Source organism: Eutrigla gurnardus (assembly GCF_963514095.1).
Source record: "Eutrigla gurnardus genome assembly, chromosome: 9".
Taxonomy (NCBI): Eukaryota; Metazoa; Chordata; class Actinopteri; order Perciformes; family Triglidae; genus Eutrigla; species Eutrigla gurnardus.
This window is the reverse complement of record NC_139923.1, coordinates 2,664,536-2,686,495: the sequence shown is the minus strand read 5'-3', so window position 1 is coordinate 2,686,495 and position 21,960 is coordinate 2,664,536. Positions and strand designations below refer to the sequence as shown.

General features: G+C 44.9%; 2 long non-coding RNA genes across 2 annotated transcripts; one reads left to right on the top strand and one right to left on the bottom strand.

Moving 5' to 3' along the window:
* The first annotated feature begins 4,639 nt into the window (after nucleotides 1-4,639).
* LOC311018491 lies at nucleotides 4,640-6,027 on the top strand. The gene is made up of 3 exons (XR_014597730.1): nucleotides 4,640-5,316; nucleotides 5,445-5,560; nucleotides 5,869-6,027. It is a non-coding gene; the product is annotated as an uncharacterized lncRNA (long non-coding RNA).
* Nucleotides 6,028-7,943: 1,916 nt separating this feature from the next.
* LOC311018492 lies at nucleotides 7,944-8,675 on the bottom strand. Its single transcript, XR_014597731.1, has 3 exons — nucleotides 8,661-8,675; nucleotides 8,324-8,612; nucleotides 7,944-8,080 (listed from the first exon to the last, which is right to left on the bottom strand). It is a non-coding gene; the product is annotated as an uncharacterized lncRNA (long non-coding RNA).
* Nucleotides 8,676-21,960: the final 13,285 nt, after the last annotated feature.

The following is a 21,960-nucleotide window of genomic DNA, read 5'->3' as shown; positions in this document are numbered from 1 at the left end:
GGAGACGAGCGGACCTCCCGAAGGCTGCTCGGAGCCGGCGTAGGACAGCCCCCAATAGGGGAACCCCAAATAGGCTGCGAGGAGCAGGTGTGGGACGGTCCCGTCTGGGCTGGTGCCGGACGATCCTCCGCCGGGACTGGTGACGGACGGGCCGCCGACTGAAGACCACTGGAGAGTGTCGACCGGGCCGCCGACTGAAGACCACTGGCAGGTGTCGACCGGACCGCCGACTGAAGACCACTGGAGAGTGTCGACCGGGCCGCCGACTGAAGACCAATGGCAGGTGTCGACCGGGCCGCCGACTGAAGACCAATGGCAGGTGTCGACCGGGCCGCCGACTGAAGACCAATGGCAGGTGTCGACCGGGCCGCCGACTGAAGACCAATGGCAGGTATCGACCGGGCCGCCGACTGAAGACCAATGCCAGGTGTTGACCGGGCCGCCGACTGAAGACCAATGGCAGGTGTCGACCGGACCGCCGACTGAAGACCACTGGCCGAGACATGGGCTAGTGGCGCGGCTGTGACCGAGGCGTGGGCTGGTTGCTTGGCTGTGACCGAGGCGTGGGCTGGTTGCTTGGACGGGTGGGCCTCCGCTGGAACTGGTGACGGACGGCCCCCCGTCATAACCGATGTGAGCAGCATCGGGGAGGCTCGCTTCCTCGTGCCGCACCTCCTCCTCGAGGCCGGCAACCGACGAGCCAACTGCCGGTTAGCCAGCTGGATGCTCCTTGGCCCTCCCAGGGCCAGACGAGTACCCCTAAACGGGTTCGGGCAGGAGCTGGGAAGCTGTGCGGTGGCTGAGACATGATCTGGTGGCATGGCTGTGACTGTGGCATGGGCTGCTAGCATGGTCGTGGCTGAGACATGGGCTGGTGGCTTAGCTGTGGCTTCAAAAAAAAGTTTGCTGGCAGCAACTTGGCGAGCCCTGCTAGCAGGATTCGTCATAAAGTCCTGAACCCACCTGATAATGTCCTGACCATGAGCTGCTAGGTCCTCTCTTGGTTGGGTCATTCTGTCAGGTTCGGGGCAAACGGAGACTCGGAAAAAGGGGGTGAGGACCCAAATGCAGTTAAAAGGGTTTTATTTCAATAACAAACTAAATACAAAACCAAAAACTAAGACAAAAAACAAAGTATCAAACCAGGAAGACCTCAGGGGCAAAAACACCAGTCAAAGAAACACTTGCGAAAAAGGAACCAAAACACGAAGAGACACGGGACATGACGTGGTGCAGCAGACAGGGAGTGACAGACAGCAACAGCGACAACGACAATGACCCAACACTGAGACAGGGGAAACACAGACTATATACACAGGGAGGCAGGGAGCTGACGAGGAACAGGTGAAACACATCAGGGCAGGCATGGTAATCAACACGAGAGGGTGGGGGAGTCAAGACAGCGGAAACAACAAGGACCAGGAAGTACGAGACAGGGAATCACGAGGGCAAAATTACAAAATAAAACAGGAAATCAAAATCAAGAAAAACACAGATCATGACACACACAGATCATGACACACAGATCATGACACCCAGAGGGGCTTTCCTGTGCGGGGCTGTCCTCACGTTGCCGGACTGCACTGCGAGATGGAGAGCCATAGTACTGCATGCTGAACTCCTCTTGGCCCTGCTCACAGTCCACATGCTCATTCACCGGTGGTCTGAAGGCGCTGCGTGGGGGCCTCTCCTCGGCTGCTGCAGGCGGTAGCTGCTGTGTGGCGTTGGTCTCGCTGCGCCAGACGCCATCATAAGGCAAAAGGGACTGTGAGCCGAGCTGAGATTGGCACTGCACATGATCTTCAGTGCGCTTTTGAATCACGTGTGGCGTGACACCACTTCTCATACTTAGCACATCTTCAGTGTCTATTGCTGCAGCTGCTTCTAAAACTTCGGCTTGCAGCTTCTGCTTCTTTTTCCACTTCTAACTCTTCTAATTGACAGGTGAATTCTATATCTAGTTTAGCTCTTTGCTTCTTAATTTCCAATTGCTTCTTAGCATAGGCTACCTTGGTTGCTGCTGCTTCAGCCGAAGCTCTGGCGGCAGCCTCGAGGACAGACTTGTAGGAAGACGAGCGCTTAGAATTAGTGCTAGCTCTCGATGTCGAGTGGACCGATGACTTGGGAGAGGGGGGTCGGCGCATATCCTCCTCGGAGTTCACCGTTCCACTTTCGACGACGTTGGTGGTCATGCTTGAGTCTTTCGACGTTTCTTCTACTCACTGTAGTGTGGCTTTTCACTGTACTGTTCTCCCTGCACGTTAGGCACTTCCGGTACGTTATTGCAGTTTAACAGTAAGCCAGGATCCGAGCGTCTTGCTCCCTTTATTTCCTTTTGTATGATATACCAAGAGTGAAACTGCAAATACAAACAATACAGAACCTTAGTTTCCTTTACACATAGGCTAGTATGCCGTCTTATGCTAGCGTATGCAACACACATTTTACATCGGCTAATCCTTAACTTTTCACTGAGCAAACAAACATCACATTTTTGAGCGCTACATGTTACCTCAGATATTCGTTTCATTTATACAAAAAGTAGGCTACTGCATTTAGAACTTACAGCCATTGCTTTCGTGAGCGTGAGAAGGGAAGAAAAGATTCACCGAGCGACCGACATCGCGACTACTATCACCCTTCAAAATAAAAGTCCTCAACATGTAAATATTACTGTGTTCTTCTATCAGTTTTAACTACATCATATTTATTAAATCATTTGCATAAAGAACCTGAATGTAATTCTGAGGACAGAACAAATACTGTTATCTGAAACATGGAGTGGCTTCTTCATGATCTCAACTTGCATTTTCTGCAAATAAACAAAAATCAATAATTTTGAAAAAAAAAAGCTTATTTCGTCTTTTACGCGTATTTGTCCCACCCGACTTGTTGCTGGTTTTTCTGTGGCGGGTCATTAATTTGGCCTTGACCAGAGCCTTCACAGCCTAATAGAAAAGAAGAAAATAGTGGTTCGTTTTTTAGAAGTAAAAAAACCTTCATACTTTGTTACCAAATACACCTTCCTTGTTGGAATTACATAGGTTGGATCCAATTTTGCAACAAAATTCCTGAATCCTTGATCCTCTACAATGCTGAAAGGCTGTGTGTCTCCCACAATCACAGAGACCAAGGCCTCATCCAGCTCCTGCTTCCTGGTAACTGGAAGAAAGCAACATAAGCTTTATAAATACTATATCAGTTCTTTTAATGTCATTATCATTGCAGTTTACAAACCAATATGGTAACAAAATTGGAAGAGTGTGTTATTATAATAGGATTTCAATTGGAATCACCTTGGGTTGGTGCACCTCTGTTGGCCTTAGTATCTGCATGCAAGGCACAGAGATGCCTCAGCATAGATGAGGTGTTGTTGTAGCCCAACTCCTTTGCACACAACAGACATTTGACCTTGGAATAAAATTAAATATATATTTGAAAAATGGGGTGAAGAATGATAGGCTACTAGACTATGGAATCACAAACCTTAAACGTGTAGACTTTACAACTATACCTTCGTGCAGGCTAGCGCGGGCACACCTACAAAGCCGGTCCTTTAACTGATAGTAGATCGCTTACTGAGCTTGTGAATGTGGCCGAGGTTAGGCCACACACTGTTACAGAAATAAACCCAGCGGCGTGGGTACACAATCAGCATCCGAATACAACAATACAGAAAGCAGCGGACTCGGCGGTCCGTGATCAAAACTTAAAACACGTTAACAAGAATTACAAGCATATCCTACACCATCGAACTTATGCTTCTGCCCAGACAAAAAGCCTCTTGTGTCGATGTGCGTGAGTCCGTCCTATGCGGTGGCGGTGCTTCTTGACGCGCCGGCGACGACGAGCTGTGGTTCGCGAGTCCTCGTGTGGCAGCGGAGGATGCGATGAAACAGGAGAGTTGCGTGGTGCTGCGATCTTCTCAGGATCCGAAATAATAAAAATAAAAAAAAGAAAGAAAAAGGCAAGTCAAGAAAAAGGGGGAAAACAGTCCGTCTCTCGTCCAGCGAGTTTGGGGAAAAGACTGTGGCCTAAGACAAAGGAAACGCTGCAGATTTTACAAGTTTGCCTCCTGTTGTAGCGGTGTGCTATGGTGGAAAGAGGACATTTCAAAGTGTATGCCGGTTTATATATCCCACGGCTGATCCCGGGGACCCCCTGGGGTCCCTGTGGTTGTCAGCCAATAGGACCAGAGTTAGTGTGACGTCACATTCCGCACCTTGGTGAGAAGTAAAACAAGATGGAGGTTGTAGTTCTTTTATCTCCTTTGTTCCTTTGTTCTGACCGCATGTGAAGGCTTTTGGCCACCATGCAGGCCGCTCTCTGTGTTCTCCTTGGTGAGGTCCCAACACATTACTACTATTCTTATTGGTGATATAGAACGCAATCCTGGACCGCAACCATCAGTGAAAACACAGCAGGCCGGTGGCATCTCTCAAAGCGTCCTGTTTGCAACCCTCCTCAACAACCTGATCATAGCCAATGTTATGCTCAAACTACCACTGCCCGACACGCCACTGGCGCTGCCAGGGCTGCCCCTGCTCGCAAGTCGATCAGTGGCTCTGTGCTGCCCCTGTGCTGCCATGGTCGTCTATACTGGCTGCATTTAGGGAAGTTATGGGGCCCTACCTTAAGGCCCCCACACACCGCCCAGACGTCCAACTGCCTTATCCGACCACTCTCCGCCCACTCTGTTGCCTCTCGTCTGACCCGTTCGGCAGAAAAGTTGCGTTGTACACACCGCTTCGACGTGCTTCCGACAACACAGCAGCGTGTACGTTCTGCGCTTGCGCGAGATGCAATAAGCCTCCTTAACAGCGGGTGGCGCTAGTCTTATGCCAGTACTCCAAAACAGGAAAACAGGAAATGACGGAACGGAGTGCAGATAAAAACAATGCACACACAGTCTTGGTTCAGTATTCGTTCGACTCGAGAAGACCTTTGTGGACTAAATACTTGGCATTTCTGGAAAGATGACTCTGGCTAGGGTGACACTTGCGTTGTGTGCTCTCGGGCTCATTATTTTACGAAGACGTCGTCTCAGTAGGGAACGAGTAATACGGAGAAACCGCACCAAGTGGGTGAAGTCGTGGATCCAACAGCGGCAGACACAAGGAGCGTATCCGAATTTGTGTCGGGAACTGGTGATGAACGAACCTGTCGATTTCCGAAATTTTGCACGGATGTTCCCTGCACAGTTTCAGATGTTGGAGGAAGCAATCAGACCAATTATTCAGCGTAAAAACACAAACTACCGGGATTCAATATCTGCCGGAGAGCGTCTGATGGTCACCCTGCGCTTCCGTGCAACAGGTAATTAAACCTCACTTTACACGGTTTGTAATGTCAATAAATGAATATAAACTGACGACATCATTTGCCTTTGTTGCTATTCATGAAGAATTGCACAAACTAAACCGAGATGTTCGTTTCTTTTGCAGGGGAAAGCTTCCGGAGCCTTTCCTACCAGTTCAGAATGGGTGTATCCACAATCCGCCAATTTGTTCCTGAAACATGTGAAGCTATCTACCGAGTGCTGAAAGGAAAATATTTAAAGGTATGTTTACAAGCTTTATCTAATGATGTTAACATAATGTGTTAACAGATGATTGTATTTTAGCACGCATGTTGCTGTCTATGGCTGGTAAACAAACCCCACACTTGTGTCTCTGTTTGTCATTATCACTGTTTGTTTATTTTATATTGTCTTCAATGCATGCACCTAACATTCACCAAGACAAATTGCTCATTGGTGTAAAATTCTGCTTGGTAATAAATCTGTTTCTGATTCTGGTAGTGACCTTTTTAATCAGCGACTACAGCTAAATTGGCCGAGAATTCACTTTTGTTTTCTTTGTTTTTCAGTGCCCAGACACAGCACTTGAGTGGCAGCAGGTAGCCACTGGATTCATGTCCCAGTGGAACTTCCCAAACTGCATTGGAGCGCTTGATGGGAAACACATCAACATTCACCCTCCGCCAGGATCTGGATCTACCTTCTACAACTACAAGCACCACTTTTCCGTAGTTCTAGACAAGAGATAACCTGTGTCAGTATTTTGTGTCTGACTGTGGTGCTGTGCCTTTTCAGTGGGACAAAGTTTGACCGTTCATGAAAAGATCTGTGTGCTTGAAACTAATGAGCAATAAAGATAACAAAATGTTCCACTGTCAATGATTTTGTCTTTATTTTTTTTTATTTCTTTCCACCACTGCCCACTAGTGTCACAGCTGCAGTGAACATGCAGCTGTTTATATCCAACCACCAGTAACATTTATCCACCTCAAGAGGTTTCACGCAAAATGTCTTGCAGTCTGCAAGTAACCAGCAACATAATTTTGCAAAAAGTGTACTGAAAATACTAAACACGTGCCTCTTATTACACCTCTATACACCTCCTGGTTACAGGGGATACTGGAATGTGTCTCAGCCACTACATGTGAATAGATGACCAGACAACTGTCCTTACGGTTGACTGGTCACTTCGTAGTGCATAGGCATCCACTCCATACAAATGTAAACATGGCAAATCACATAGACAACACCAATTGGCCTGCATTCTGATGCCAAATGAGAGCTATAGCCCTTTTATATGAGACAAAGAGACTGCAGACAGATGTAGACGATGCATTCAGATGCCAAATGAGAGCATTTATCAACGTCTGTGACAACCCAGATGAGGCTTTATTGAGATGCCAAGTGTAGCCTGAAAAGACTATCTCTATTTAGCAAGTAAACAAGAGTTTACCCACCTTTCAATATTCACCTAATAACACAATTTTTGCATCAAATGTGACTTCTAACACGTCAAAATAATACTATGTCACCTATGTGTGCAATTGTGCGCGTCAGGACCATTTTATAGTACTGGTTATTATGTGTGCAATTGTGCGCTCCAGGACTATTTTATAGTGCTGGTTATTATTAGACATGTTCTAAATGTCTTGTTCAAACATCAGTGCAATATATCCCTGACCACCAAATTCATAGTTTTCCCACATCTTATTTTACCACTACATCCCTGCATATAGCCTATGTACAAATATAGAACAAAGGAGACAAGAAGACAACAGCTTATCACAAAAAAGGTTTATTCATCTTATTAGTGTTGTACCATGCGTACAAGAGCAGTGAATAAACAACAAAGTGTATAAATGTAAAGTGAATAAAAAAAGGGCACAAATAGAGGACCTATGTCCTTTCAAATAGAGGACTTATGTCAGTCAGTTACTGGTTGTGAGTACTTGTACATCAGGCTCTGAATATCATACTCAATCTGGATGAGCCGATCCTCTGGGAGCATGCACATCCGGGCAGCCAGGTGCCCGGTAAACAGCGAAATGCGGTCATCAGTAGCTGTCTTCCCCAGCGCTTCACGGACATAGTTCATGAGCACCTCATCCTCCACAGGCACACCCTGACCCTTCTTTTTCCGCTTTGCTGGCGTGCTCTGGCTTTGGTCAGCACCACCAGAGGTGAACCCCAAAACATTTGAGAATGTGCTCTCGCAGATTGTCAACTCTGCAACCGGAGAGCCAGCCAGCGGGATGTCCAACTCGAGCTCCGGAGACGTACAGGTCGACATGCTCGCGTCCTCAGATGACCCAGGTGTCGACGTCTGTGCAGCTCATCACACAATTCCTAAACAAAAGAACAAGGGTGGATTTAATACCATGGTATCCTCCTATTCATTCAAGATTCAATTCAATTCCGGGCAATGAAATTCTTAATTTACTATTTGCACACAAAATATAAAAAAATCTGTACAAAGAGCAGAAATAATAAAACAGTTAAATGGGAGGTGCTGTTTAGCATGTGCAATGCATACAGCAGAAGGCACTGAAGGCATTGACATATATAATTATAATTCGTAGGCAGAGATGACAAATTACCTTGTGAGTGAGGTTGGAGGACGTGCTCTCCTTCCTCTTGTGTGTGGCTCAATAAATCGCAGCCGACTGAGGATCCACAGTTGCCTGGCCGTCCTCGGTGCCCATGAGCTTACTGAAGGCGTCGTTTTTTTATACCGATTGTAAGTGGTACGGAGGTTATCCCACTTCCTCTGAACGTCTTTGCCTGAAATGCACCAAAAAACAGTTTAATGATATGTCCCTTTTCGCATGTCCGATTTACGCAAGTCTAGCAACATCAAATGGAATACCAACAACAAACACTCGTATTTTGTGTACAGAGCACTGATTAACCGATCTTTTATTGACTATTTTAAGACAATTGCATGCCTGCTATCGCTGTCTTGTTTTTCGTGCATTGTCGTGCTAATAAATTGATTGCAAGTTGTGCAGAAGAAGGAAATCTTACCTGAAAGACGAAGCTCGCTTTCGATCTCACGCCACAGTTTATCCTTCCTTCTCCGGTTGGAGTAGCACTGAAGAGTTATATTGTACAGTGGTGGTCTCTCCTCCACCAGTACAATCAGCTGCTCTTCCGTCTCTTCGCTCCACGTAGCCATTGCTTCGATAAATGTGCAGAAATAACCAAAAGTGCGATGCAACGACGAAGTAAAATCTGTACTCTGCGCCATCTCTGTTTATGTGGTTTGTTGTTTACCATCGTCACTTCCGCCCCGCCCACACACCGCCATTGGATACTCTGATTTGCTAGCACACCGCCAATCAGAGTATCCAATGGCTCAGACGTCCAACAGCCCACCTCCTCAGACTTCGTATGCTCAGTCTGATCAGACAACGTCCGCGCGGCTCCGAAAGCTTCCGACGCAGCTGTACACACCAAACATATGTGTTCCCAACCTCTTCCGAGCCTCTCCAAACGCTTCAGACGTCCAACGGTTGGGCCGGTGTGTTCCTGCCTTTAGTAAGCGGAGCCAAAAGAGAAGCAGGGACACATTGCCCTGGCTTAATGAAGAGTGTAGGAAACTTATGAAAGAAAGAGATAAACTACTGAAACAATCTTTAAAATCAGGGCTTACAACAGACCAACAAAAATTCACCTCACTACGTAACAAAGTAGTAAAAAAGCTAAGACAAGCTAAAGCCAATTTCTACATTAATACTATTGAAGAGGCAAGAGGAAATGAAAGAAGATATGGCAAACCATCAACAAGTTAATTGGTAGGAAACAGAATCATAACAATAAACAACTAGAATTGAAAATAGATACTGGACTAGTCACAGATCCATCCATCCTATCTACAAAACTGAACACCTTCTTGCTTGACTCTGTTGATGAAATAACCCAACTTTTTAATTAATCTAGCTACCCTACGTGCACCATTAATTATGCACAGCCAATTTTCCACCTACAACAAATAACTGAAATAGAAGTAGCAAATATCATCAGTGGCTTAAAAAATTCTAAGGCCATGGATATCTATGGCCTTGATACTACTTTAAAAAAAAAAAGGCACAAAGACACCCTACTACAGCCTATTACATATTTGGTAAATGAGTCCTTAAGACAATCCAGTGTGTCATCAACATGGAAGAGGGCCCTGGTCACACCCATTTTTAAATCAGGTGACAGGTCAGATATGGCTAATTATCAGCCAATCAGTATCTTGCCTGCTGTCTCCAAAATAGTTGAAAAATGGGTGGTTAAATTACTTAATCAACATCTCAATAAAAGTCCAAATTCACTCCACCCGATGCAATTTGGGTTTAGGGCCCATCACTCAACAGAAACAGCCAATTGCTTGTTTTTGGAAAAGGTTAAAGGCTACCTAGATAGGAGTTCATATGTTGGTGCTGTTTTCCTAGACCTAAAACAAGCTTTTGATACTGTTAATCATAAAATTCTTCTATCTAAACTGACATATTTTAACTTCTCTGTGCAAGCTCTCAACTGGGTGCAATCATATCTGTCCAGCAGAAAGCAATGTGTTCTTATTAATGGTTCAAAGTCACCACTCTGTGATTGCCCAGTAGGGGTCCCCCAAGGCTCCATAGTTGGTCCAGTCTTGTTTACGCTCTATATAAATGATCTGCCAGAGGTATGCAAAAATGTTGATGTTCAAATGTACGCTGATGATGCTGTAATTCTTTCACATGCTAAGACCTACCAAGACGTAGCGTCTACACTTACATCTGCAATGGCCCATATTGATGACTGGCTCACTAAGTCATGTCTCTATCTTAACACCAAAATAAATGTCTGCATGGCGTTTACCAAGAAAAACACAAAGGTGTTACATTCTAGTATGTTCCTTAGAGGACAGGAGCTTGACCTTGTAAATTAATTCAAATATCTCAGAGTCACATGACTCCACCCCAACATTCAAAAGTCATGTGAAAAAGATGGCAAATAAAGTTACAAAATTAAATACAAAAAAGTCAGGCCATTTCTTTACACTAAAACTGCCAAGTTGTTCTTATACACTATGATATTCCCGCATATTGAGTATTGTTTTATAAACTGGTCATTGACTAGCATGACCACTCTTGAAAGTATTGAATCCATTTTTAAGAAAGCCATAAAAACATTTGATAAAAAGTCATTAACATTCCACCATTGTGATATCTTATACAGACACGCATTTTTAACTTTTGAGAATTTTAAACATTTCAAGTATGCTTATTTGGTATACAAAGTGTTACATAATCTTGCCCCCCCTCCACTGCATGACTTCTTCCAAAGGCTTGGCAGTGGAGGTGAGGGGACTGATACCTTACAGATGTACCATTTCTGGATAAAATGTACTGTCAGTAATAGTAAACTTTGGAATAGCCTGCCCCTTCTAATAAGAGAGTGTCCTACATTCAACACTTTTAAAACCCACTTAAAACAGTGGCTTTTAGACAACCCCACATGCACCCACTTTTAACTGCCACACATTTCATCACACACAACTGTTAAACTGAATAGAGGTGGTTGAATGTTGTCCTTGTCATCATGTATTTCTTTATGTCTATTTTGTCAGCGTACTGTATATGTCACCATTATGTGTTTAATTCCTATCTTGTATGTATGACTGCTGGCTGTCTATATGTTTGTCCTATGTCACCTGCTTAGGGACTGCAGATGAAAAGTAGTTTTTTTACTAATGGCATATATCTGGCATATTTACATGGTGTTTTTTTATACTTTGTTCATAAATATGCATGGTCCCTATCATATAAACCAATAAAATAAAAATAAATAAATCTGTGAAAAGACACTTGGATACAATAATAACACCTCCTCTATGTTGATGCATTACTGTGCTCTTCATGAGAGAGAGGAGACACCCTCAACATCTGCTGGGACTTGCACAGGTGCATTGTGGTCTTCGTCATTTTTCCAGGGGTGATATATTAGCCTATAAGAGGGCTGCTCCATTAAGTTCCTGCTTCACTTCACTTGATTTGTGTATTTTGCCCAGCTTCCAGGAAAAGCAACTGGATGATGTGTTGGTGGACATGGTGGTAAAAGATTGTCTGCCTTTTACTGTGGTCAACGACCAAGGATTCAGGGGGTTGGTCAAATTGCTTGGCCCTACATATGTTCTGCCCACCAGACAGGTAGGCTTATATATTATTATGCTATCATTCATAAACCTACATTAAATATCTCTTCAAATGTCATGCAAAAAAATGTTCTTGTTTTCTCATTCTTTAAAGGCCATGGTGGAGGAACGATACGAACAAGGCAAAAGGGAGGCCAAGGCACATGTTCTGCAGGCTACTGCTGTCAGCCTTACAGCTGACATGTGGACTTCATTGAACATGGAGGCCTATCTGGCAGTGACCTGCCATTATATTGCGGATGGTGTGATGAACACCATGTTACTAGGGTTTCTACTGAGCGTGTGGCAGCTTGTCCATTGCATGCCTTTTTAGTTTAACTTTTTATCTATCTATTTATCTATCAACAAGGTGACCTGTCTAGTGACGGATGCAGCTGCCAATATGATTGCCTGTGACAGGGAGTTGCACCTCAAACAGGCAGTCTGTGTAGCTCATGCCATTAACCTTATTGTTAAAAAAAATCAATGGATCAGACCCCTGGCCTTGAAAATCTGCGTGCAAGTGCTAGGAGGATTGTTACTCTATTTTGGTCTAGTACCACTGCTACGGTATTGGCTTCTGCTTCATAGTCTTTGTTTCTCTTTATTATATCAGCATACTGTTGTGACTGTTGTAGCACTGTTTATGCAACTAATATGTTATTTTCTGTGTAAAGGAAAGGCTGCCCAGATGCAGGAGCGGATGGGAAGACCACACCTCAAGTTGCTCCAAGAGGTTGATACTAGGTGGAACAGCACCTTTGCAGTGTTGGAGATGCAGCACTCAGAGAGATGCTGTAGATGCAGCATGGCTTCCCTCAATACTGATGTCACTATGCTGACTTCATCAGAATTCTCAGTCATTCAGGAGTTCCGTGGTGTGCTTGGGCCATTTAATGAGGCAACTGTAGAACTTTCAGCCGAGAAGAGGGTGTCGGCCTCAAAGATATTGCCATTGTTAAAAATGGTTTCTTTGACCCTTGGGGAACAGATTCACCACTGACATGACCAAACAACTTTCCAAAACAATACAGTTAAAGCTCATGGAAAACCTTAATCACTATCAAAAGACAAGCATCCTCACTCTCCCTACTCTCCTGGACCCACGCTTCAAGACACTAGGCTTCCTCACAGCATCCAAGATGGACGAGGCTGTGAAAAGGCTGACCACTCAGTGTGGTCATATTATAGGCCAAATGCCACACACAGCTCCATCAGCAGCGGTCCAAGAAGACAACGTCCTTCCACCTCCTCTGGTAAATTCAGAGTGACTTTGATTATGTTGCCATTTAGTTATGTCCAGTGTTGGGAACGTTACTTTAAAAAAGTAATTAGTTATAGTTACTCACTACTTGTTCCAAAAAGTAACTGAGTTAGTAACTGAATTACTTTATAATAAAAGTAACTAGTTACCAGGGAAAGTAACTATTTGCGTTACTGTAAAAAAAAAAGTTGCTTTATGTCAAAGAATTTGGATTTTTCTTGTAATGAGATGGCAAACTGTAGTCTTGTAGTCTACTCCTATAGTCGCGTAGCGTGTTGTCTTGTGTATAATAATTGAGATCACATTCTCCGCACCTCGCATGCGGGAATAATTAAAACTTGAGGAGAAATTATACAGTGGGAGACGCTGTGTCTGTCATATTTGTCAGTAACACTGCTCAGATGTCATATGTCCTGCGTTACACCACTGGCGGTGGTGTCAAGGAGCGCTTTTTCCAGTTTGGTGATGTCAGTGGTGATAAGCGCGCAGAAGCCATAGCTCGTCAAGTTTTGGACTTTCTGGAGGACTGTGCCTGCACAAATAAGGTAATTGCCCAGTGTTACGATGGAGCTGCAGTCATGGCCTCTGGACTAAAGCTAAAGTCAAAGAAAAAATACCACAAGCTCTCTTCGTTCACTGTTATGCGCACTCTCTGAACCTCGTCATGTCTCAAAGTGCTGCCAAAATCAAAGAGTGCAAAGTTTTTTTCTCCCACCTAAGTGGCCTCGCAGCCTTTTTCACAAGGTCAGCCAAACGCACGAAACTCCTGGATGAAATATGCCAGCGAAGACTGCCTAGAGTGACTCCAACACGGTGGAACTTTTCATCACGTTTGGTTTGCACTGTGTATGAGCGGAGAGAACAACCACAATGATTTTGATGATGATGCTGTACACAGCGCTGATGGATACACTGCACTGCTGACGGGCTTCGAGTTCTGCTTTCTCCTCGCCACATTCAACTCCGTGTTCGCCTACTCCGACGTGCTCTTTGGGATCTTGCAGAATAAGGAGTATGACATGCAGTTCTGTTTGTCCAGCATCGAGGACTTTTGCAGCACCACAGAGAGAGAAAAGGCCACATTTGACTCCATCTATGAGGACACTGTGCGCGAAGTCGGGGTTCCTAGCGGGCACAGGGCACGGAGAGTTGGAGATCTGCGCGCAGCGTACCAGCACCTGCACAGTGAAATCCTGGACAACATTCTCGCTCAGCTGAGGAACAGATTCAAGGATCATGAAAAACTCATGTTCCTGGCCCTTCTGGACCCCAAGAAGTTTGCCTCATACAGAGAAAACTTCCCCAACTCTGAGTTTCAGAGCCTCGCGGAAAACTACGGGCTGCATTTTGACCTCCCCAGGCTCAAGACTGAACTGACGGTCATGTACAACATGGAAAACTTCGAGGCAAGGAGCCCACCAGACCTGCTGCACTTTCTGACTCTTAAAGAGCTGACGGAGAGCATGCCGCAGCTGTATCGCCTCACCTGCCTGGTGCTGAGCATCCCCGTGTCTACCTCCTCCGTGGAGCGGTCTTTCTCGGCTCTGAAGCGCATCAAGACGCACGCCAGGAACAGTACTGGACAGGATCGCCTGGGAGCTTTGGCACTGATGTCCATAGAGAAAGGACTTCTTTTGGAGCTCAAATCAAAGGACAAACTTTACGACGCCACCATCGCCCACTTCACAAAGAAAGACCGGCGAATGGACTTCGTGTTCATGTAAGGTAGGCTGTTACACCTTGATTAGTATTTCAAGGGATTAAGATTACTGGCCAAGTGGACATTCAGGAATTTTTGTTTATTGCGGAGGTTGTCCCAGCGCAAATTGCCTTTATTTAACATAGGTATTCATTGCGCCATGCGTAATTGCGCATGGAGAGGCATTTGCACTTCATTGCAACTTTAAAAAATAGTCTTTGTATTACCAACTTTGTGTAACTTTTGAAATTGTTTTGTAGATTGATGATGATCTTGAATTTATTTGTCAATGTGTGAATGATTTGTAATGCGCCATGATTTCATAGCGCTGTCCATGGTGATGAAATGAGCCTCGGTGTCTGTGTCTGCAGCGTCACGGGGTGACATTCTGGGTGACCTAATTTTATATTTCCAGATTTTGGCTTTAGAGTATGTTTGTTTAATTTCAACTATGTAGCGTGAATGGTCTCCAGCTTTCCGAAGTTACTGTTGAGAATGTTTCTTGTTGCGGAGATTGTTATTGACGTTATGATCTATTTGTTTACATCCTTGTCATCGTTAATTAAAATTGCACTTGTTAATCCCTTTCAATTCATTGTACTGTTGCTTTTTTCCGCGATGATTTCTTTTCTCGGCGGTGAGCTGAAGGCCCAGCTGTAGTGCTCACGGTTCGCCACTGGTGTTTTGTGTAACTTTGGTGGAGGCAGGGGTGTGTGGGGCTAATTATTTTAATTTAGGAATAGGATTTTCTCCAAAACTTTTGGGCCCAGGGGGTTTCTCTTTTTAGAAACAACCTCCTTCCTGCTTTGGAAAAAAATCCACTCACAGGGGCCAGAGGATGCAGGGGTACATACAAATTGCAAAGAGACTGTAGAGGTTTGGATAAAGTAGTTGGTGAGTTTCCCAGTATTGCAGTGGATCTTCGGATCTATGTAGGTGAGGTTCTTTGAGGTAGCACTGGACTTCAACAATAGCTGAGGCTGTTGCATTTTGAGTCTCTCTACTCCTTTGGACTGTCGTCTAAATGACGCCACAGTCCACCTAGGGAAAATGGACAGAAAATGAATTAGACATAACCAGTGATGGGAATAACGGCGTTGAAATAAACGGCGTTACTAACGCCGTTACTTTTTTCAGTAACGAGTAATCTAACTAATTACTTTGACTGTCACTATAACGCCGTTATCATTGCCGACACCCCGTTACTGCACGTTACTCAAGTCGCACAATTAACTTTTTTTTAACTTCATGATAGGACTCGTGCGCGTGTTGTCATGAGAGAAGGGAGGATGAGATAACCTCTCAGCAATTATTGGCTGATGTATAGTAAGATTACGTCTTCAGGTCGTGCCTGGTCTCGGCAGCCTGTTGTCCGTGGAGAAACGTGCAAACTTGCCGCGAGCTGAAGCCGGAGTTTGGGCTGCTGCTGGTCTGAGCGGCGCGCGAGGGCCACGCGGGCCCCGGTGTCCCGCCGTTCTGGTGTTGGACGGGAATCCGGTATAGCTGTGGAGCGCGGATGGTGAAGACGGTGGTGATGATGATGATGATGATGATGAACGGCGCAGCGGCTCGAGGCACCGGGGTCATTATGTCTACTGCTGTGCGCTCTGACCCTGTTTTGTGATATATGACAGACACAGCGTCTCCCACTGTATAATTTCTCCTCAAGTTTTAATTATTCCCGCATGCGAGGTGCGGAGAATGTGATCTCAATTATTATACACAAGACAACACGCTACGCGACTATAGGAGTAGACTACAAGACTACAGTTTGCCATCTCATTACAAGAAAAATCCAAATTCTTTGACATAAAGCAACTTTTTTTTTTACAGTAACGCAAATAGTTACTTTCCCTGGTAACTAGTTACTTTTATTATAAAGTAATTCAGTTACTAACTCAGTTACTTTTTGGAACAAGTAGTGAGTAACTATAACTAATTACTTTTTTAAAGTAACGTTCCCAACACTGGACATAACTAAATGGCAACATAATCAAAGTCACTCTGAATTTACCAGAGGAGGTGGAAGGACGTTGTCTTCTTGGACCGCTGCTGATGGAGCTGTGTGTGGCATTTGGCCTATAATATGACCACACTGAGTGGTCAGCCTTTTCACAGCCTCGTCCATCTTGGATGCTGTGAGGAAGCCTAGTGTCTTGAAGCGTGGGTCCAGGAGAGTAGGGAGAGTGAGGATGCTTGTCTTTTGATAGTGATTAAGGTTTTCCATGAGCTTTAACTGTATTGTTTTGGAAAGTTGTTTGGTCATGTCAGTGGTGAATCTGTTCCCCAAGGGTCAAAGAAACCATTTTTAACAATGGCAATATCTTTGAGGCCGACACCCTCTTCTCGGCTGAAAGTTCTACAGTTGCCTCATTAAATGGCCCAAGCACACCACGGAACTCCTGAATGACTGAGAATTCTGATGAAGTCAGCATAGTGACATCAGTATTGAGGGAAGCCATGCTGCATCTACAGCATCTCTCTGAGTGCTGCATCTCCAACACTGCAAAGGTGCTGTTCCACCTAGTATCAACCTCTTGGAGCAACTTGAGGTGTGGTCTTCCCATCCGCTCCTGCATCTGGGCAGCCTTTCCTTTACACAGAAAATAACATATTAGTTGCATAAACAGTGCTACAACAGTCACAACAGTATGCTGATATAATAAAGAGAAACAAAGACTATGAAGCAGAAGCCAATACCGTAGCAGTGGTACTAGACCAAAATAGAGTAACAATCCTCCTAGCACTTGCACGCAGATTTTCAAGGCCAGGGGTCTGATCCATTGATTTTTTTTAACAATAAGGTTAATGGCATGAGCTACACAGACTGCCTGTTTGAGGTGCAACTCCCTGTCACAGGCAATCATATTGGCAGCTGCATCCGTCACTAGACAGGTCACCTTGTTGATAGATAAATAGATAGATAAAAAGTTAAACTAAAAAGGCATGCAATGGACAAGCTGCCACACGCTCAGTAGAAACCCTAGTAACATGGTGTTCATCACACCATCCGCAATATAATGGCAGGTCACTGCCAGATAGGCCTCCATGTTCAATGAAGTCCACATGTCAGCTGTAAGGCTGACAGCAGTAGCCTGCAGAACATGTGCCTTGGCCTCCCTTTTGCCTTGTTCGTATCGTTCCTCCACCATGGCCTTTAAAGAATGAGAAAACAAGAACATTTTTTTGCATGACATTTGAAGAGATATTTAATGTAGGTTTATGAATGATAGCATAATAATATATAAGCCTACCTGTCTGGTGGGCAGAACATATGTAGGGCCAAGCAATTTGACCAACCCCCTGAATCCTTGGTCGTTGACCACAGTAAAAGGCAGACAATCTTTTACCACCATGTCCACCAACACATCATCCAGTTGCTTTTCCTGGAAGCTGGGCAAAATACACAAATCAAGTGAAGTGAAGCAGGAACTTAATGGAGCAGCCCTCTTATAGGCTAATATATCACCCCTGGAAAAATGACGAAGACCACAATGCACCTGTGCAAGTCCCAGCAGATGTTGAGGGTGTCTCCTCTCTCTCATGAAGAGCACAGTAATGCATCAACATAGAGGAGGTGTTATTATTGTATCCAAGTGTCTTTTCACAGATTTATTTATTTTTATTTTATTGGTTTATATGATAGGGACCATGCATATTTATGAACAAAGTATAACAAAAACACCATGTAAATATGCCAGATATATGCCATTAGTAAAAAAACTACTTTTCATCTGCAGTCCCTAAGCAGGTGACATAGGACAAACATATAGACAGCCAGCAGTCATACATACAAGATAGGAATTAAACACATAATGGTGACATATACAGTACGCTGACAAAATAGACATAAAGAAATACATGATGACAAGGACAACATTCAACCACCTCTATTCAGTTTAACAGTTGTGTGTGATGAAATGTGTGGCAGTTAAAAGTGGGTGCATGTGGGGTTGTCTAAAAGCCACTGTTTTAAGTGGGTTTTAAAAGTGTTGAATGTAGGACACTCTCTTATTAGAAGGGGCAGGCTATTCCAAAGTTTACTATTACTGACAGTACATTTTATCCAGAAATGGTACATCTGTAAGGTATCAGTCCCCTCACCTCCGCTGCCAAGCCTTTGGAAGAAGTCATGCAGTGGAGGGGGGGCAAGATTATGTAACACTTTGTATACCAAATAAGCATACTTGAAATGTTTAAAATTCTCAAAAGTATCACAAAACAGCCTTGTTCTGAACATCCCCTGTTTTGAACATATTCTCAAAAATATCACAAAACAGGGTCAGAGCGCACAGCAGTAGACATAATGACCCCGGTGCCTCGAGCCGCTGCGCCGTTCATCATCATCATCATCATCATCACCACCGTCTTCACCATCCGCGCTCCACAGCTATACCGGATTCCCGTCCAACACCAGAACGGCGGGACACCGGGGCCCGCGTGGCCCTCGCGCGCCGCTCAGACCAGCAGCAGCCCAAACTCCGGCTTCAGCTCGCGGCAAGTTTGCACGTTTCTCCACGGACAACAGGCTGCCGAGACCAGGCACGACCTGAAGACGTAATCTTACTATACATCAGCCAATAATTGCTGAGAGGTTATCTCATCCTCCCTTCTCTCATGACAACACGCGCACGAGTCCTATCATGAAGTTAAAAAAAAGTTAATTGTGCGACTTGAGTAACGTGCAGTAACGGGGTGTCGGCAATGATAACGGCGTTATAGTGACAGTCAAAGTAATTAGTTAGATTACTCGTTACTGAAAAAAGTAACGGCGTTAGTAACGCCGTTTATTTCAACGCCGTTATTCCCATCACTGGTTATGTCTAATTCATTTTCTGTCCATTTTCCCTAGGTGGACTGTGGCGTCATTTAGACGACAGTCCAAAGGAGTAGAGAGACTCAAAATGCAACAGCCTCAGCTATTGTTGAAGTCCAGTGCTACCTCAAAGAACCTCACCTACATAGATCCGAAGATCCACTGCAATACTGGGAAACTTTATCCAAACCTCTACAGTCTCTTTGCAATTTGTATGTACCCCTGCATCCTCTGGCCCCTGTGAGTGGATTTTTTTCCAAAGCAGGAAGGAGGTTGTTTCTAAAAAGAGAAACCCCCTGGGCCCAAAAGTTTTGGAGAAAATCCTATTCCTAAATTAAAATAATTAGCCCCACACACCCCTGCCTCCACCAAAGTTACACAAAACACCAGTGGCGAACCGTGAGCACTACAGCTGGGCCTTCAGCTCACCGCCGAGAAAAGAAATCATCGCGGAAAAAAGCAACAGTACAATGAATTGAAAGGGATTAACAAGTGCAATTTTAATTAACGATGACAAGGATGTAAACAAATAGATCATAACGTCAATAACAATCTCCGCAACAAGAAACATTCTCAACAGTAACTTCGGAAAGCTGGAGACCATTCACGCTACATAGTTGAAATTAAACAAACATACTCTAAAGCCAAAATCTGGAAATATAAAATTAGGTCACCCAGAATGTCACCCCGTGACGCTGCAGACACAGACACCGAGGCTCATTTCATCACCATGGACAGCGCTATGAAATCATGGCGCATTACAAATCATTCACACATTGACAAATAAATTCAAGATCATCATCAATCTACAAAACAATTTCAAAAGTTACACAAAGTTGGTAATACAAAGACTATTTTTTAAAGTTGCAATGAAGTGCAAATGCCTCTCCATGCGCAATTACGCATGGCGCAATGAATACCTATGTTAAATAAAGGCAATTTGCGCTGGGACAACCTCCGCAATAAACAAAAATTCCTGAATGTCCACTTGGCCAGTAATCTTAATCCCTTGAAATACTAATCAAGGTGTAACAGCCTACCTTACATGAACACGAAGTCCATTCGCCGGTCTTTCTTTGTGAAGTGGGCGATGGTGGCGTCGTAAAGTTTGTCCTTTGATTTGAGCTCCAAAAGAAGTCCTTTCTCTATGGACATCAGTGCCAAAGCTCCCAGGCGATCCTGTCCAGTACTGTTCCTGGCGTGCGTCTTGATGCGCTTCAGAGCCGAGAAAGACCGCTCCACGGAGGAGGTAGACACGGGGATGCTCAGCACCAGGCAGGTGAGGCGATACAGCTGCGGCATGCTCTCCGTCAGCTCTTTAAGAGTCAGAAAGTGCAGCAGGTCTGGTGGGCTCCTTGCCTCGAAGTTTTCCATGTTGTACATGACCGTCAGTTCAGTCTTGAGCCTGGGGAGGTCAAAATGCAGCCCGTAGTTTTCCGCGAGGCTCTGAAACTCAGAGTTGGGGAAGTTTTCTCTGTATGAGGCAAACTTCTTGGGGTCCAGAAGGGCCAGGAACATGAGTTTTTCATGATCCTTGAATCTGTTCCTCAGCTGAGCGAGAATGTTGTCCAGGATTTCACTGTGCAGGTGCTGGTACGCTGCGCGCAGATCTCCAACTCTCCGTGCCCTGTGCCCGCTAGGAACCCCGACTTCGCGCACAGTGTCCTCATAGATGGAGTCAAATGTGGCCTTTTCTCTCTCTGTGGTGCTGCAAAAGTCCTCGATGCTGGACAAACAGAACTGCATGTCATACTCCTTATTCTGCAAGATCCCAAAGAGCACGTCGGAGTAGGCGAACACGGAGTTGAATGTGGCGAGGAGAAAGCAGAACTCGAAGCCCGTCAGCAGTGCAGTGTATCCATCAGCGCTGTGTACAGCATCATCATCAAAATCATTGTGGTTGTTCTCTCCGCTCATACACAGTGCAAACCAAACGTGATGAAAAGTTCCACCGTGTTGGAGTCACTCTAGGCAGTCTTCGCTGGCATATTTCATCCAGGAGTTTCGTGCGTTTGGCTGACCTTGTGAAAAAGGCTGCGAGGCCACTTAGGTGGGAGAAAAAAACTTTGCACTCTTTGATTTTGGCAGCACTTTGAGACATGACGAGGTTCAGAGAGTGCGCATAACAGTGAACGAAGAGAGCTTGTGGTATTTTTTCTTTGACTTTAGCTTTAGTCCAGAGGCCATGACTGCAGCTCCATCGTAACACTGGGCAATTACCTTATTTGTGCAGGCACAGTCCTCCAGAAAGTCCAAAACTTGACGAGCTATGGCTTCTGCGCGCTTATCACCACTGACATCACCAAACTGGAAAAAGCGCTCCTTGACACCACCGCCAGTGGTGTAACGCAGGACATATGACATCTGAGCAGTGTTACTGACGTCAGTTGTCTTGTCTACCATAACGGAGACAAAAGGCGTGTTCCTCACCTCCTCCCTCATTGCTTCGGTCATTACATCTGCCACCGATTGAATCAGGTCATTCTGAATTTTGCTGGAGGTGCCGATGAAAACAGTGGCCGAATCCAGATGACAGCGCAGAGGGCTGTCATACTCCGCCAAAAACTCCAGAAACTCCAAGTAGTTCCCCTTGTTTTCGGAATCTTTACTCTCATCATGTCCTCGAAATGCCAGCTCTTGCTTTCCAAGAAATGTGACGACATTGATGAGACGTTTCAGGATCTCTCTGTTCTGCCTGACCTTGTTGTTGTGGGCCGTA